This window comes from Perna viridis, chromosome 1, assembly GCF_037379345.1.
Source record: "Perna viridis isolate PV_CMFRI_1.1 ecotype Kerala chromosome 1, ASM3737934v1, whole genome shotgun sequence".
Classification (NCBI taxonomy): Eukaryota; Metazoa; Mollusca; class Bivalvia; order Mytilida; family Mytilidae; genus Perna; species Perna viridis.
In genome coordinates, this window is record NC_142445.1 from 49,901,149 (window position 1) to 49,917,678 (window position 16,530).

Genomic DNA, 16,530 nt, shown 5'->3' on the forward strand with positions numbered 1-16,530 from the left:
AACTGGTATTACCTGCAGAACTTATCACCCCAACGTTACAAGCACTCCACAACGATATGGGACATCCCGGCAAAGACAGGGACTTATCCCTTTTGCAAGAACGTTTTTACTGGCCTAGTATGCATAAAGATGTCATAGAATGGGTTTCCAGCTGCCAGAGTTGCATACGCCGTGAGACGTTTACGAATCAGAGAGCTCCACTTTGCAGTATTGAGACCATGAATCCGATGCAAATAGTATGTCTTGATTTCCTAACCCTTGAACCTTCTAAAGGCGGTGAACAACATTTACTCGTCATTACAGACCATTTTACCAGGTTCGCCAAGGCAGTACGGACGAAAAATCAGACAGCTAGAACAACAGCAGAAGCTTTCTACCAGAATTTCATCGTCAGATATGATATACAAGAACGAATTCACTCAGACCAGGGTAGTAATTTCGAGTCAAAGCCGATCCAAGAATTATGCACTTTGACGGGAATGAAGAAATCTCGTACAACAAGTTATCATCCTATGGGCAACGGCCAATGTGAGAGATTCAATCGCACATTATTGGATATGTTGGGACTCTCGACCAGTACAAGAAGAAGAACTGGAAATCTTACGTTGGACCTCTTGTCCATGCGTATAACTACACGCGCCATGAATCTACGGGATTTTCACCCCACCAATTGATGTTTGGACGAGAGCCAAGGCTACTAGTTGATGTTGTTTTCGGTTTAATGAAAGATTCAAAAAAGTAAAACTACATCTAGGAACCGTCTGAGAGGTTGATGCAAGTTCATAAAGTAGCAACGGAAGCAGCAACAAAATCCCAACAAAGACAAAAGAGACACTACGACACCAAAATGAAAGGAGCCACTGTCAATAAAGACTATCTGGTTTTAGTGAGGAAATTAGCCTTGAAGGAAAGCACAAAATTGCTGATCGTTGGGAGGAAGAGCCGTATATTGTTTTGGAGCAGCCAAATCATAAAATTCCCGTATTTACGGTGAAAAGACAGAATGGTAAAGGACGGTAACGTATCCTACATAGAAACCAGTTACTACCGGTAGGCCATCTTATGGAGCCCGAACGACCTACACCGAAGCCGAGAAATAGGTCTAAAGTGACAGAACATGCAATAAAAGTAGAAGATATTTTGTTTTGATTTCGACTTTTTCTGAGTACTTCGAGTATCTCCGTCTCATGGATGAGTTGGTCGCATTGTCTAGACTTTCTGATTGGCAGTTACTTTTTGGCGGTTTATTCTCTTCACGCAAAATAATTTTGGGTACTTGTTCTTATGTTATCGAAGAGTTCACATCGAAACCTTTAATTGTATTATTTTGGACATCACCATTTTTAGATAGTTTCGAGTCAGGTTCGTTACTTATTGGCATGTACATTTCTTGCATAATTGTGTTCATATTTGCCGCACTATACTATTTAATTCGTTATGGAAGTCTGGTATGAATGCGTGCGTAAATGATGAACTGGTTTAATTAATTGCTTAACTTTTCATTTATAGTTCATTGTCATTATTTTTAAATTTGATTACAATAAACTTCCTATTAAAATAGCAAACCAGTTCCGTGAGATTTGCATATATGTAAATATTTAGAGTGTTGAACGAAGCGCTTAATTTTATCAATAATAATTAAGTTTATAACTGGTTCATTTTCACGGCAATTCAAGCCGGTACTTTTACTCTCCTAAAAGGGTATAGAAATTACTATATCATGGGTCAATTCTTATTGACATGTATTTCATGGTCAGGTGACTCCATTATTCAACTGATGATGTTTATGATGTAGGAGCACTTCACGATTATGTGAGGTAACTGCTATTTATTTTTCTTGGAATAGTTTTGTTGTGTATTTTACTACTTACGGAAAATGCAAGCAAATATAGCCTCACGCTTCTGCATGTTTTATTCAACTAGAAATCAGGTATTTACATTAGATTTTTCCATGGTTAGTTTTGAATAGTGTCGATTAATAACGAATCATTAAAGTAGGAATTTATTTCATTTGCTCTTTTTAAATGAACGCATATTTCGTTTCTTTTGTATTTTTGCACTTTTTAGTTAAGATTAACTTAACTGAGTATAACGTTTAATGTTATACTCATTACATGCTAGATGTTTATATATTGAAATGTTAATTTTTGTTACAGTGCCTTTTTTTTCTGGAAAAAATTCGACCAGAAAACATATGTGACACCTATCAATAGAAGTGTTTAGAGAGGATTTCTGAACAAAGAACGATACACCGGGCAGAAGTCCTTGCATAATAATCAACGACCCTAATAATTCAAGAAAGTTACAAAAGTTTAACTAGCTAAATCATATTGCTCTACGATAGTAGGACCTTATATAACAAGAGGATGTTTCATCAAAAATAGCAGGAGCTACATAGGATAGACAATGAAAACCTAGTCCAAAGACCAGAAGTCATGTTACCGAGGAACAAAAGGAAGTGAATATCAAATTAAGTGAAAAGAAACTGTGACGCCAACGATACTTTGACACTCATATTAGGATAAAAAAAAATCATCTGAATCATAAAGAGATCGGATTGTAAAGTGTTACTTAAAGGGAAGAAGGGGAGAAATAAAGAATTGTTTATGGAACAGACCATGAAGCAGGACCTGGATTCGTAAAAATAGACGACTTCTCGATGAATTGAACAATGAATATGAATTGTAAATAAAATATAGAAGAAGAAAAAATCTTGTTGTGTCAAAAAATATACTAGAAAGACCTCTTTACAAAATAAAGGGGTAGCTCAAAACCGTTAGCAACAGCATATCAATCACAATAAATTTCACAAGAATTTTCTCAACAGAGCCTCATAACACGGGTCGAAGGTTGAGCGTAAGTGACTTGAAAACATGGAAAATACTATAGCAATAAAAAGTCCAAAATTCTTATATACAAACATCATACAATACTTAAAAAAACAGGGGGCTTAGGAAACAAACTTCGAATAAAAAATATGTAGAGAAAAATAAATTCTGCAAATCAATAGCTTACCCAATGGACCCCATAACGGATCAAATCAAGTAGACGCGACATGCAAACATTGAAAATTGAAATTGAAAAAGAAATTGGTTTACCTACTACAGCCCCATATAAAATGAAATGGTAGAGTGCGTGTGTTATAGGTAAGGCAATGGTCGAGAATAAATTAAATTCTAATCTACATGAAAGGCAATACACTATTCAAAGTTCTTAACGTTCCGATTGTGAACATCAATTGTAAACCCTACAATTGTCAGTATAATCTTTAGTGTTTAATCAAAATAGCAATATTAATCATTCAAACTGAATACAAAAATGATTAAACATAATTAAACAAACATAATTAAAACAACGATAAAAATGTATTTCCCAGTTGTAAACATTGCACAACATCTCCTTACACCTGTAACGTATTCATAAAGCACAATAAAAAGTGGTTAAAAATCAAAACACGGGTTATTGAAAAATACCAGTTTTATATATTGTAAATTTCGATATGCTGTACACGTGTTTCAAGGAGTAACCTCTCATCAGCAGCATTAAAATCAAATATGTAGGAAGATCATAATCAAAATATTACTTGTATACAAGAAGTACTCATAAACATCTGCTGAAAACATCTATTTAAAGTGCCAAATCAATTTGACATTATTACATAATGACAATGAAATTACAAACAAATAAATTACAAAGATGATTAAAAAAAACAATTCACGTCAATGAAAAAAATAGAAATAAAAACAAGTAATATAAACAAAGAAAGATAACTGTAGTAATAATACCCCACTCTCTGTTACGCCCTCACGGGTATATAGGTATGTTTCGAGCGCAAGTGTATAGGAAAGTGGTATTTCACTGGTAGCGTTGCCTTTGAAGGTATTTCATTACTTTGTTCTTAATACACAACTCAACAGAATTTCAACTTATAAATAACATTTATTAACCTCTCAGGAGTCAATAATTTAATACATACAATATATAATGTTAAAACCCTACCACTGAACGCTAAAGGATAAACGGAGGTCCCCTAAAATATGATACGGGCTGCTAGGTTCTATAGGTTATGTCAAGGTCAGGTCGTAGTAAAAATATTTACTACTAAAAATACAAGGGTGTTGTTCTCCTGGCGAGCTGGTAACGCTCAGTGGTCAAAATCGAGCTGAATAGTACTAACTGCTCTCAGAATAATTCTGCCAGGATTAATTTCAGGACGCCGGCCCACAGTTTATATATCACTGCCCCACTTGTTGGAATTTTCGGCCCACTTTCAGGAATATGGGGATTCGGCTAATATTATTGGTTTATCCTTGTGCGCCTCGAAATAATATGATTGGTTAAAAAATCTCTGCATTCCCACAGAAGTCTATATTCTCCTAACCAATTACTTCCGGTCTACCAAATATAAACATGGTTGACATCGAGGGGAAAATATAATAACGGGATGGAAAAGAAGGAAGACGGGACCTACTACAGCTTATAATTCGGGGAAATAAGCCAAACACAATCACATCCCTTTAGCAGAATATATAAATATAATGACAGGTGGAAAATATGAATAAATAGACGAAATAAATCTGGGGACTGGTCGAGAGCCTGGGACTGACCGGACACGAGGGATGCGACAATGAAAACAAAAGCTGTCTTGACCCTTAGAAAACATTCCCATAATAATCCTAATACAGTAATACAAATACAATCATATAACTATGTTTAAATTGTCCATATCGCGCATTAGTTCCCTCAAACGGACATGAACAAACAAGAAAAAGGAACCTGAGTGACACTCTAAAATATATCTTCATTATAAACCTACTGACCTAAACCCTATTTTGTAACAATACTTACCTGTTTATAGAACACCATGCTATTAAATGACACTAATTAGCACACTTAATGAGGATACGTGTGGAGGTCGTTTCATCCCTCCTAACCTGTAAGGCAATCCTTCCTACATCTGAAGGTTCCTGTGTTCCCATTATTAGTCATGGATAACCTATCTAAGTCCACTTTTGGTCACTCAAAGTTCACTTCCGGTCCCCCTTCCATCTACCGGTCACTTCCAGTCCATGACCACCGGATGTGACGTTTTGAACATGCACATTGGGGTTAAACCACCTGCACCACCCGACAAATAATAAGGCTAGAGCTAAAAATTATGTCATCCGGGGACAAAGACCAGACATTGAAAACAGACATACACAATAAAGAAAATGAAGTAACTAAAATCATACATACAACGTAACAAGAACTGTTCAGTTACTCTTTTCAGGATCCCTCTTAGATTGATTCGGATAAAATGAAATACTTTTATACTAATACCTCACATGGTTTTATTTCACGGTATTACCAAAGGAAGCGTAATGGCCATTCATTTCAACCTTTTTTTTATTAATTATTAATTGAAATAAATATAAAATATTGTCGAATAATTTTAAAAAGATGGATTTTGGGTTTATTGCGGGTTAAAACTCAAACTTATTTGTTAGTGTTTTAATATATAAATTTACAATGGCATTTACTTGAGTAAAGCTGGATTGCGGACAAAACGAAGCTAACGATATAGCATGATCAAGGACATCAATCAATACTTAAGAAAAATATTGTTCCTTTTTTCGGTTTTACGAATTACTTCTTGAGAATAATAACCCTTTTTGAAATCATATAGCGAAGGTAAAATGCCCCAAAAAGTAAACGGATTGGTATAGTTCAGAATTTCATAAGGCTGCTGAGTTATTTTACATTTGAAGGATATTACGCATGGAAGCGTCTCGACAAGTTACAAATAAGCCTTACAAAAGGTGATGTTTTTCGCCTAAGATACATACATCAAACTTCGTGGAGAAAGAGCGATTGGGATAATTATAGTCATTAAAAGTACATCAAAAATGTTAGCAGTAAAGAGTGTTTGAAATGATAAAAGATTGTCTAAAAATAATCCTTCAATCTATCGGTTAACTTTGAATATTCCCCTTTTTTCGGTGAACAGTAAATAATGTAGAGCGAACTTAAGTAAACTTGACTTAGCTTTACAAGTAAAAAATAAATGAATATTGTCTTTTAAAATTTTGGGGCACGATTTAAAAAATATAACAAAGTGCTGGCACATTACCAATTCAAATCCTTTCAAAACATGTCTCTATGGTTGTAACGATCAGAGCCTTTGCTTTAGGTGAAGAAAATAAGGCCCTTGTATGTTTAAAAGCCGGGATTGAAGCAGCCATGACCAATTGTTTCTATAGAGTCGTATACTACGGATTCATAATTTAGAGTTCTGTTCATAAAGACAACAATCAGTTTCTATGTTTCTATTCGAACTATTGTCATTGTGTATAAATGATTTCAATATTCTGGTACAAAGTTTATTAGATTTTTTTTCAGTCGAATTATATTTCGCATGTTATATGACTTGAAAAGTCATGGAAATTTATTTCATTGATTTTAAAAATGAAGATTCGTACGTCATGTTAAATCTTTATATGTACTCCTTTCCTTTTATCCTAAAAATCCACCAGTTATTCATGGCCATTTGTCAAATTTGCGGGTATATGATAACATAATAAAACAGTAGTGACCAGAATTTTTGTCTCCTAGATCTCACTGCTTCCACTGAATAAAACAATAAAATACAATTATATGATTATACGTTGTTGTGACCACTCGTGATTGAATAACATACATCATTGGTCCAAACAACAGAATCAGCAATATACAAACGGAGATGATACATCAAAAATATATATCCGTCATTTATGAAAATATTTGAATGAACAGTATGCAAATGACCATAAAAGGAAAATTCATCTATTCATTGTTTCCATCTGTTATGCATTTGAAATATCTGCTTTGAAATATAGGTATCCAAATCATCACAAAATTTGAAATGCATAACAGATGCAAACAATGAAGCTGTTATTATTCCAGTTCTATATTGCATCCAGTCGGCATTGTTTGTATGGTCTCTTGTTCTTTCTTCATTTTTGTTCAATGACAGTTGAATTGTGATATGACATGAGTAAGTCTAAAATTTCAACTTTGTATTTTTCAAGTTTGATTTTCTCTGCAAGCTGTATGATAGTCAGTGGAATTTGTTCTTCTATTTCATTTTACTTTCATCACTGGAGTCAGAGAGTATGTAAAAAAACAGACTGATTATCTTTATAGATATTATAGATGCTTTTCTCTACATGATGATTGGTAAAAGCTGTTCTAATTGAAGGTTGATAATGTGACGTATCAGGTTCAACTGGCATGGTAGCTATAGGAACAGTTCTAACATCAATACGATTTACAGTTGACGGTTTTGACAATTTTCTTGTCTTATTCAAACAAGCATGGTATATCAGTTCCAACTTTAGTATGCCTCTCTTTGTTTCCGCTTGAAAACTCTCTATCGAGAAGAAAAGGGCGGTACAGTGCTTACATGTTCCATGTATCCTTAAAAAAGAAAAACATAAAAATACAATTTATGTCCATATACAAGATATCCTAAAAATGTACACGTACTTTTAGATGTACATGTATGTATCATTACTATAAGTGGATCTGAAGGGGCGATAAGGCCACTCTCATGAAATTATCTTTTTAAAAATACCTGTCTATATAATACTAAGAAAGCAATTTAATTGATTGATTGCTTAAGCAAATGTATTTTACAGTATTGCACTATATGATATAGTTTTAACATCTTGAAAAAAAATTGGGCTCGTTCCTTTTTGGTGGTTCTTTCCATTGTAAATGTCTACTGTACATGTATTATAATATAGAACTTACACAACACATGTGCAGCCTCCACTTTTAACATGCCCATCAGACTTGACCAGTACCAAGGTTATATATGATTTTCTGACTGCCTTATTTCTGGTATGCAGCTAGACTTTACATACATAAACTCTGAGTTCCATATTTGTGTAATTTCAACACTCTGTATATGGTTAGCCAAATGCAGTTTATAACCATTATCATATTTCAGAGATGCCAACCTATCTTCACTCCAGTTACTATTCTTCATCAAATAAATCAGAACATATTAAGGCTCAATCATTAGAAGTGTTCTTAAATCAGTTGACCAGTTTTGCACATCGATTATGTTAGGTAAAATAACTTATATCCATTCACCTAAATTGTTCGTCGTGTCATGTCCATATCGTGATAATCGTCTGCTGCTGTTATCTTTTTCAAGTCGAATTCCTTAGCTGTTTCACACAAACGAACAAAATCTGACCTTCTGTACAATAAACATGAGATTTCTCTATCCATTAAATACGATTTCAGTTGGGAACTAGCATCCGACTATAATTTTCGCAAAGCTTACGTGAGACATCGACATTGTTCACGTTGAAAACTATAAACCAGAAGTTAGGGTGCTGAACTTTTTGATCGGCTAATATACGCAATACTCCTCCAAATAGGAGAGGTATCATAACCCGAAAATTTCATATTCCCTCACTATTACTGTCACCATTTTATTTTACGATAATACAATTGATCACATTACAATGGTCGATTTGAATATGTTCGAACATTCTGGTCTTATCTTAGCAAAAGAACCTAAATTACGGGAAACAAGTTAATTGGAATTATTAATTTAATGTTCTTATTGAAAACAATTTAGAATGTTGCAAACAAAATGAACTAAAAAAACAAACAAACAAACAAACAAAAAAAAACAAACGAATGAAATCAACATTCTTTCTATTTGAGCAAATACGTTAAAACCCATTATTCAAAATTGAAAAAGTCAATATATACAAAAATAAAGTGCTGACATTGCAACACTATTACTTAATCCTTTCATGATGCATACATATTTTCTAATACAAATAAAGTTGCAACTTAAAGTCAGTAAATTGTTAGTTTGATAACAAAACTGTTATCTAGAACTATTTAAGATAATCTCATAAAAGATTCAGAACCTTTTGAAAAACTACATATGAAATTTTTCAAAGAAATTATAGGTGTACTTTGCAAAACATCAATGGATGCTTGCAGGGCATAAATGGGACGAATTCACATGACAGATCAAATTTTAGTTCCTTGTGTTAATATTTGGAACATATATTAATCTTGGATGAATCCTTGGTTAAGGATATTTTCCTAATTACATTTACAACAAACATTTGGATTTCTACAAGTTATTTTACAAAATCTTAGATTCTCAGCCAATACATGTATGTAATAAACTTTATTTAAAAGAATTGATATTAAAAAATTAGTGCATTTATTGCCAGAAATGCAAAAATAAATATCTCTTCAAAATTGGATTTTTTTTCCAGAAACATGCATGTTATTGATTATAAATTATCTTACATGTATGTTGATACTCTAAAACGTTTAAAGAAACGAGCAGTAATTGCTAAGATTCGTCTTAGTGCTCATAATTAAATGATAGAAAAGGGCAGACAACTTAATATAGAAAAAAAAGTAAGAAAGTGCCAACTTTGCAAAGAAGGAGTAATTGAAGATGAACATTGTTTAATACACTGTAAACAATATAACTCAAGACGCTTAGCCCTATTTAAAAAAAATATGACTACATTAATTAAATAAAAACTACAATTTCAACTTAACTGTAAAAATCATATTAAATAATAAGTCAACACATTGCCTAAAACTGAATTCTTTATATATATATTGGAATGTTTTGAAATAAAAAACAAAGTGATTTGATTTTATGCAGTACATCATTATGTTAACATTTATAATATTTGTAACATTTTATATCATGTTTATATTCCGTATATTTTGTAACTGGGTCATAACCATATTTCCTTTATGAGTTTGTGACAATAAAGTATTTATATTTGTATTTTTTTATATTTGTATTTGTTGTATTTGTATATAAAACAACCACGCTTTCGATGGGCGAAACCACAGACCATCGCAATAAGGTTTTAATTTCCTTTACCATTTCCAGAAAAAAAAATGATTTTATAAAACTATGAGGATAGATTTCTTTTCTTTACCTTCATTGTGACATCGACGAGGAAAAAGGATTGGTCGATTTGACAAAAGACAAAACGCAACGACTTTTATTTTAATATTGTAAACTATCCTTTCCTACGTAGTAACACAATAATTTCCAGTATATTAAGTTTTTTTTCACAAATTTCGAACATATAAGAAATTGTTCAGATAGGTCACAGTGGCTTACACAAAAGCTACGGGAACAAGTATGTTTTGCACATACTTTGTTTTTAAAGATTTTACGCAGGTCAGTTGTATATAATTTGAATTCCAATATGAGCAAGGCAGCCTTATATGCGACTTTCTGTTGTCATTTTGATAGTGTACTATTTCTTGCACCGATGGGAGTTTGTGTAACGATGCATATCCAATTTAAGGAGAAGATTTCAAATTAGGGTTATTAGAAAGATTTTTGCGAGAAAATGTTCCATTAAGATCAATTTCATTTTTAATTTATGCGTAAAAACATGTTATAGTACAACTTATTTTCCCAACCTTTATCCATATTTAATACCCGCCTTGACAAAATATTATATCAAGGACTTTCCCCTTTCATTGGACAACCTTCTTGTATTTCTTCTGATTATCATTACATCATTATTTTTTTCTGTCGTCTAATATATTTACTTCCCTGATTGAATCGTCCACGACCTTTTAACTATTACTAAATCCATTGCTATTTCAACGGGAAGACCTATTTGTACTTATTCTGATTAACTTTTTTTTTTCTTTTCTGTCGCCTAATTTCCCCATCCCTGAACAAATTGAATTGTATCGTGACAAAATTTATACCATCTTTTGCAAACTTGGATAACTTTTGGAAATTCAAGATGTGAGACGAGATCATTTGTCGATTAAGAGTTATCTGCCCCAAAGTAAACACTCTTATTTTATAAAAATCTCTTAAACATGTATGGTTCACAAAAACCGAGAGCTGCATAATGTTCAGATACACTGCAGTCAAGTCCGGGGTAGACAAAAAAAGAAAGGAAAACCATAACACGTTGAACAATTCAGTTTTTATTTTGCAGATGGATACACCGTAGCGATCAACGAGTTCAAAACTTCTGTAGTGATGATTTTAATCTTATACCAACATAACACTGTTTTAGAAGCCTAATTGTAATAAATTTAGCGCGATACAAACAGCCTGAGTAGTTACGGCAAGCTCTTGCATAACGTATGAGTTATGATATGAAAACTCCATACGCAGGTGATGAAGGAATGTTGCTACAGATGAAAATAAAGTTGACAATACGATATGAAAATGCATCGCGTTTGTCGAATAGTTTGGTCAATACTTTTTCTTTACCATCGATCTCTTAGTGTAGATCAAGAAATTAGGCTGATTTTACAGTGTCTGTAGTGTCCTTTATTTCAAATTTGTGGCAGCAATGTATCAAATCTCCGAAACTTGGATTGGTTAATGATAATACGTCATCTATATAGCGGAAACTGAGATTAAAGGATATAGCTTACCTAGCTGTTCCTGCTTTTGATACAGATCAACTTTAAAATCAGCCTCATAAGAGTAAAAAAAAGGTCTGGAAGAATAGGAGCACAATTTTTTCCTATTTGAATGCCGACCATTTTTTTAATAACGCGTCCACCACACGGGGCAAATATGCTGTCGATAAAAAATTCTAGCATTTTGAAAACATCTTCGGTATATGTCGAAGATAATTTGGAATTTTTTTCCCAAAGACTCCGATGTAGCAAAACATTGCCTACAATACATGATATTCTGGGCTATACGATTGTTGTGATCTGCCGTCTATGTACTAAACTCCTTTAATCCACAAGAATCCATACAAACAACGCTACACAGCTGGATCTCTAAAATGTACCACAAGGCCTCTTTCAAAGCGTTTAACTTCTATACTCACAGCTGCAAGGAAGGTATCCAGTCCTACCACGGCACTTGTTACTCCAGTAGTGATATTCATTCAATGTGGATCCTGAAAAGTTAGAAAGACCTTCTGGAAATTCAAGATTATTATCGAATACAATGCAATAAAAATCAAAGATTTTTCAACTCTTTATACTTCGATTGTTCTATTCCCCACACTCAATTAAAACACTGACTCAAACACATAATATATCGTTGTTACTCCAAAAAAGACGGTACACCTAAATACAAATATGTAGTTCTTGGTTGAGATTCCTCATACTTTGTACAAAATAATTTCAAACATCGTCCAAATAAACCGATTACAATGTTTTCAAAATAATAGAATTTTTGATCGACAACATTCGTCCAGTGTAGTGGACGCGTTTTTCGACAAACTGCTGGCATTCCGATGGAAACGAATTATGTTCTTCTACTTGCAATTAGGCTGACTTTCTAGCTGTTCTGATACAAAAGAAGGAACATCGTGCTGGAACTACCGTAAAGTATTGCATTTTCCTATACATTATTTAGAAGGCATGAACATGTGTTTTTCTTATGATTTGGCATTAAACAAAATTTGTCAAAAAACATAGTTGATGTCACCTTTGTATGTTTAATTCATGTCCTAACAATCTTGCACCAATTATTGGACGCAGAGCTAAAGGGCATCATATTAAATGCACACATTGCTGTAATACCAGATTGTGCAATGCAATATTGAATTGCTCTGGTGATGGACATATTGGTGAGTAGTAAACGATAGAATATTTTCGAAATGATAAATTCATTTCTTCTTTTTTTTTAAATTTAAGAATTGAATGTTTTGTTTTGATGTTTCATCGAGCGTTGACCCTAGCGCTTTATGTCAAAATCATATAAAGCCAATTGTCCAATAAGATAAGCGTATATTAATGAATTGCATAGTAAATGCAATTATCTTTTACTGGGCGATGTTCCATACGATAATAAAAAAAATTACATATTTCAGAATTTTAGAATTTTGCTTTTTTTAATATACTCATTTATTTTTAAGTGTTATATTTTTTTCTCTTGTCCGGTATTCTTTCCGCCTGTGACATATGGCTTTAAATTTTTTTTACACCTGAAGCCGACTATAGCTGAAAATGTATCAATTTCATTTTGATATAATGTAAATGTTAAGTGTTCAAGGAAAATAAACGATTTTACACGGCCTCAGAAAATCCATCTTTTCAATATGCATTATGTATAGTATTTTTTTAATATCACAACATTCCTTTCTCAGCCTTAAATATGTCTCATTTAAATCTCTTGCAACAAACTTTAATACTTTTCTAAAATTTTATTGGTAAATAAGGACAAAAACAAACAAAACCGTTCAAAAATGATCAGGTTTTTCAAATATCTGCATTCGGAAGAGGCTACGGCAAATTAAATTTTTCTGGATAAAAACTCCTTTTCCAAATCTTTCCGGAATAAAGTCTAGCGTAATAGAATGTCGTCACCATAAGATGAAATATGCTAATTATTTAATGTTTCTTTGACAGCGTCTACCTCTGTTCCTCCAAGAGAGTCTGCTGACTTACATGTAATTACAATTGGAGTTTATACCATATATCCATATGGTAAAGCTCTTCCTGAAGTCAGCGTCTACTGTTATGTAGATGCGAGTCTGCATGCATGGACAGTAAGTAAAATTCACTGTGATTTGATATTTGAATGGTTAATTGAATCAACCAAATATGTTAAACGTATATAAGGCAAATTCTGATATAAAATAAACAACAAAACAAAAAACAAAAACTTATTTTTTTTTTTGTGTAAATTAACGGGATCTTTATCAGATATTTTTTTAGGAGGAAATATACCTCGCAAAGTCCATTTTGTAATTTCAACATGAAATTAAGAAATTTCTAATCTTGGAAGCCTTCAAGTTGGTTCTGTTTCTATTTTGATCCCTTTCGGTTCCACTATAAGCTGCATAGTGACCAGAATGTGATTTGCGGGCGGTAAATTAAGTCTGGAAATACGAAAGCGTTAAATTTACGGTTATTTTAAGCATAAGCACTTGATTAACGAACAGATGCTTTCCATGGTTTGATTTGGAGTTTGAAACCTATGTCGTGAATTCATGTCGTCTCCTGACGAGGCTTAGAATTTGAAGCTAGTGTTTTTTTTAATTTATGTTGTATCTTTCTGACACTTTTGAATAAGCATCTAGCGGAAAATTACAAGTTATCTGTTCTCCAGTAAAAGTTACGAAAATGTTATGCCTATTCATATTTTGTATAGCTCAATATCAATTAACCAATTGTCCCGCAATTTATTTATTCATATAACAATATATATCAAAATAAGATAAAATTCAATCTGATTTTTGTGTTATGTAAAAGACAAGTTGCAGTGACTTCAGAAAACACCAAAATATGTTTAGGTGATCCAGAAAACATTTGATGGGTCGGTGAGCTTTTACAGAGAGATTGGCAAGAATACAAAGATGGAATCGGTTCACCTGATGGAGAATATTGGCTCGGTATAGTTTACTTAATTCATCTATTATGTATAATTGTATTATTCAGTTAACATTTCTAAAAAATGAGTTCTTGTCATATAGATAAGAATTGAAAATATGTAACTCTTGATGTTCCTATTTTTTGTAAATTTAAATGAAATGAATAACTCCGATATTTACACTTGCTATTATAATAATTCCAATCGACATCTCACTATCGTTTAGATAATTATTTTAGGAAATGAATATATCCATGAAATTTCGTCGGATTCTAACCACGACCTTAAAATTATAATGACGGACTTCAACAATTTAACCAAGTTTGCAGAGTATCTTTCCTTTCACGTGTCTAGTGAAGCCAATAGTTATAGACTAATGGTAGGATCTTATGATGGCAATGCGGGTATGTTATAATGATTAGGGTATTCCTGTTCAATTTGCTGCAAGTCATGTGTACAGTTCAACGTAAATTTAAAGGCTGAGACTAAGATGATATTGCAGAAATTGATACTGCTCTTGTACCACTTTTTTTTGTTGTAATAATATAATTTCCTTAATTTTGTTAATTCCGATTATGACAGAACGCCCTCTTACCAAACAATACTGTTTTTTCCTTTTTACCAAATACGACTGATACATTTAAAATTATATGACTTGATACAGTTAGGGTCATTTATTGTAAACATGTCAACAAAAGGACTGCGACTTACGAACATATCTACCGAATAAAAAAAAACAACAAACAAAAAAAAATAAAAACAAACAAAAAACAGACAGACAAAACGTACGATATAACAAAACGAACTTCAAACAATAACACTCAGAACTAAGTGGTCATAGAACTAAAAAAAAACACAGTACATAGGGATTGCAAAAGATGTAAAGCTTGATTAAAGATAAACTGTTTACTTTAGCTTATCATGAGTAAGTCTGACTACAAATAGTATTCCCTTCAGCACCTGCGTATGGAGTGTTCATATCACAACTCATACGTTATGTCAAAGGTTGCCGAAAGTACGCAGATTTTTTTGTATCGAGCTAGAATTTTAATAAATTGACTTCTGGAACAGGGTTATGTTGCTACAAGATTGAAGTCATCATTACAGAATGGTCGTCATCAAGAACTCGTGGATCGCTACGGCGTATCCATCAACGCCATGAAAACTGATTTGTTCAACGTGTCATAGTTTCCTTTCCTCTCTCGTGTACCCTGGACTTGACTTTTTATGAGCAACTCGGTTTTTTTTTAGAAAAGCAGAGGACGCTTACAATACCGGTCCATGCTCCCAGTTTTTAGTGGAGTCCGAGTTGATAAATTGGTATAGATTATAAGATTTTCGTTAAAAGAGAAAATTAGTTACATGATATTACATGATAGCATTTGTGGGTGAATTGAAACGAATGGAATGATTACATTCAAGTTGTTAAATTTTTAGGTGACTCACTCAAGGCACAAAGTGGACAGAAATTTTCCACTTATGACAGAGATAATGATGCCTACGGAAGGAATTGTGCCCAAATTTTCAAGGGAGCCTGGTGGTACGCATCCTGTCACTATTCAAACCTGAACGGAATGTATCTCAAAGGTCATCATGATGAATATGCCACTGGTATGAACTGGAATTCCTGGCATGGCTACCACTACTCCCTCAAGTCTACTATAATGATGGTTCGGAGGTACTAATTATCATGTTTGGACGATTTATGGGAAAGGATATGCATATTCCACTATTCTTCAAAATGTCAAATAGAAATTACTAGAAAATAAATATCGACATTCCCATAACTGTGTTGTAACGTTCTGTCATTAGTGAATATGTTAAGAGTGATAACCAACAAGTGACAAGGACATTGAGAGTGAATTTATTTTGAACTGCATAACTTTTTCCTTCTTTTACACGAACTCTGTTCATTTATAAAGCAAGTCTAATTTGTCATGTGAATCCCACAGAAAGAACGATGTAAGTCGTAGTACTATCGACTTTGGGGAACCAGTTATTGGTTGATACATTAGTCACCGAAACAAATATTGAAACAAAACAAAAACAAATTATACAAAAAAAAAAAAAAAAAAAAAAAAAACAAGAACAAAAAACAAAAACAAAAACAAATACAAACAAACAAAAAAACAAAGCAAAAGAAAAGAAAACAACACAAAAAACAAACAAAAAACAAACAAAAA

General features: G+C 32.8%; 1 pseudogene; it reads left to right on the top strand.

The window, feature by feature from the left end:
- The first annotated feature begins 56 nt into the window (after window positions 1-56).
- Window positions 57-16,123, top strand: LOC148629182 (microfibril-associated glycoprotein 4-like; annotated as a pseudogene).
- The last annotated feature ends 407 nt before the right edge of the window (window positions 16,124-16,530 follow it).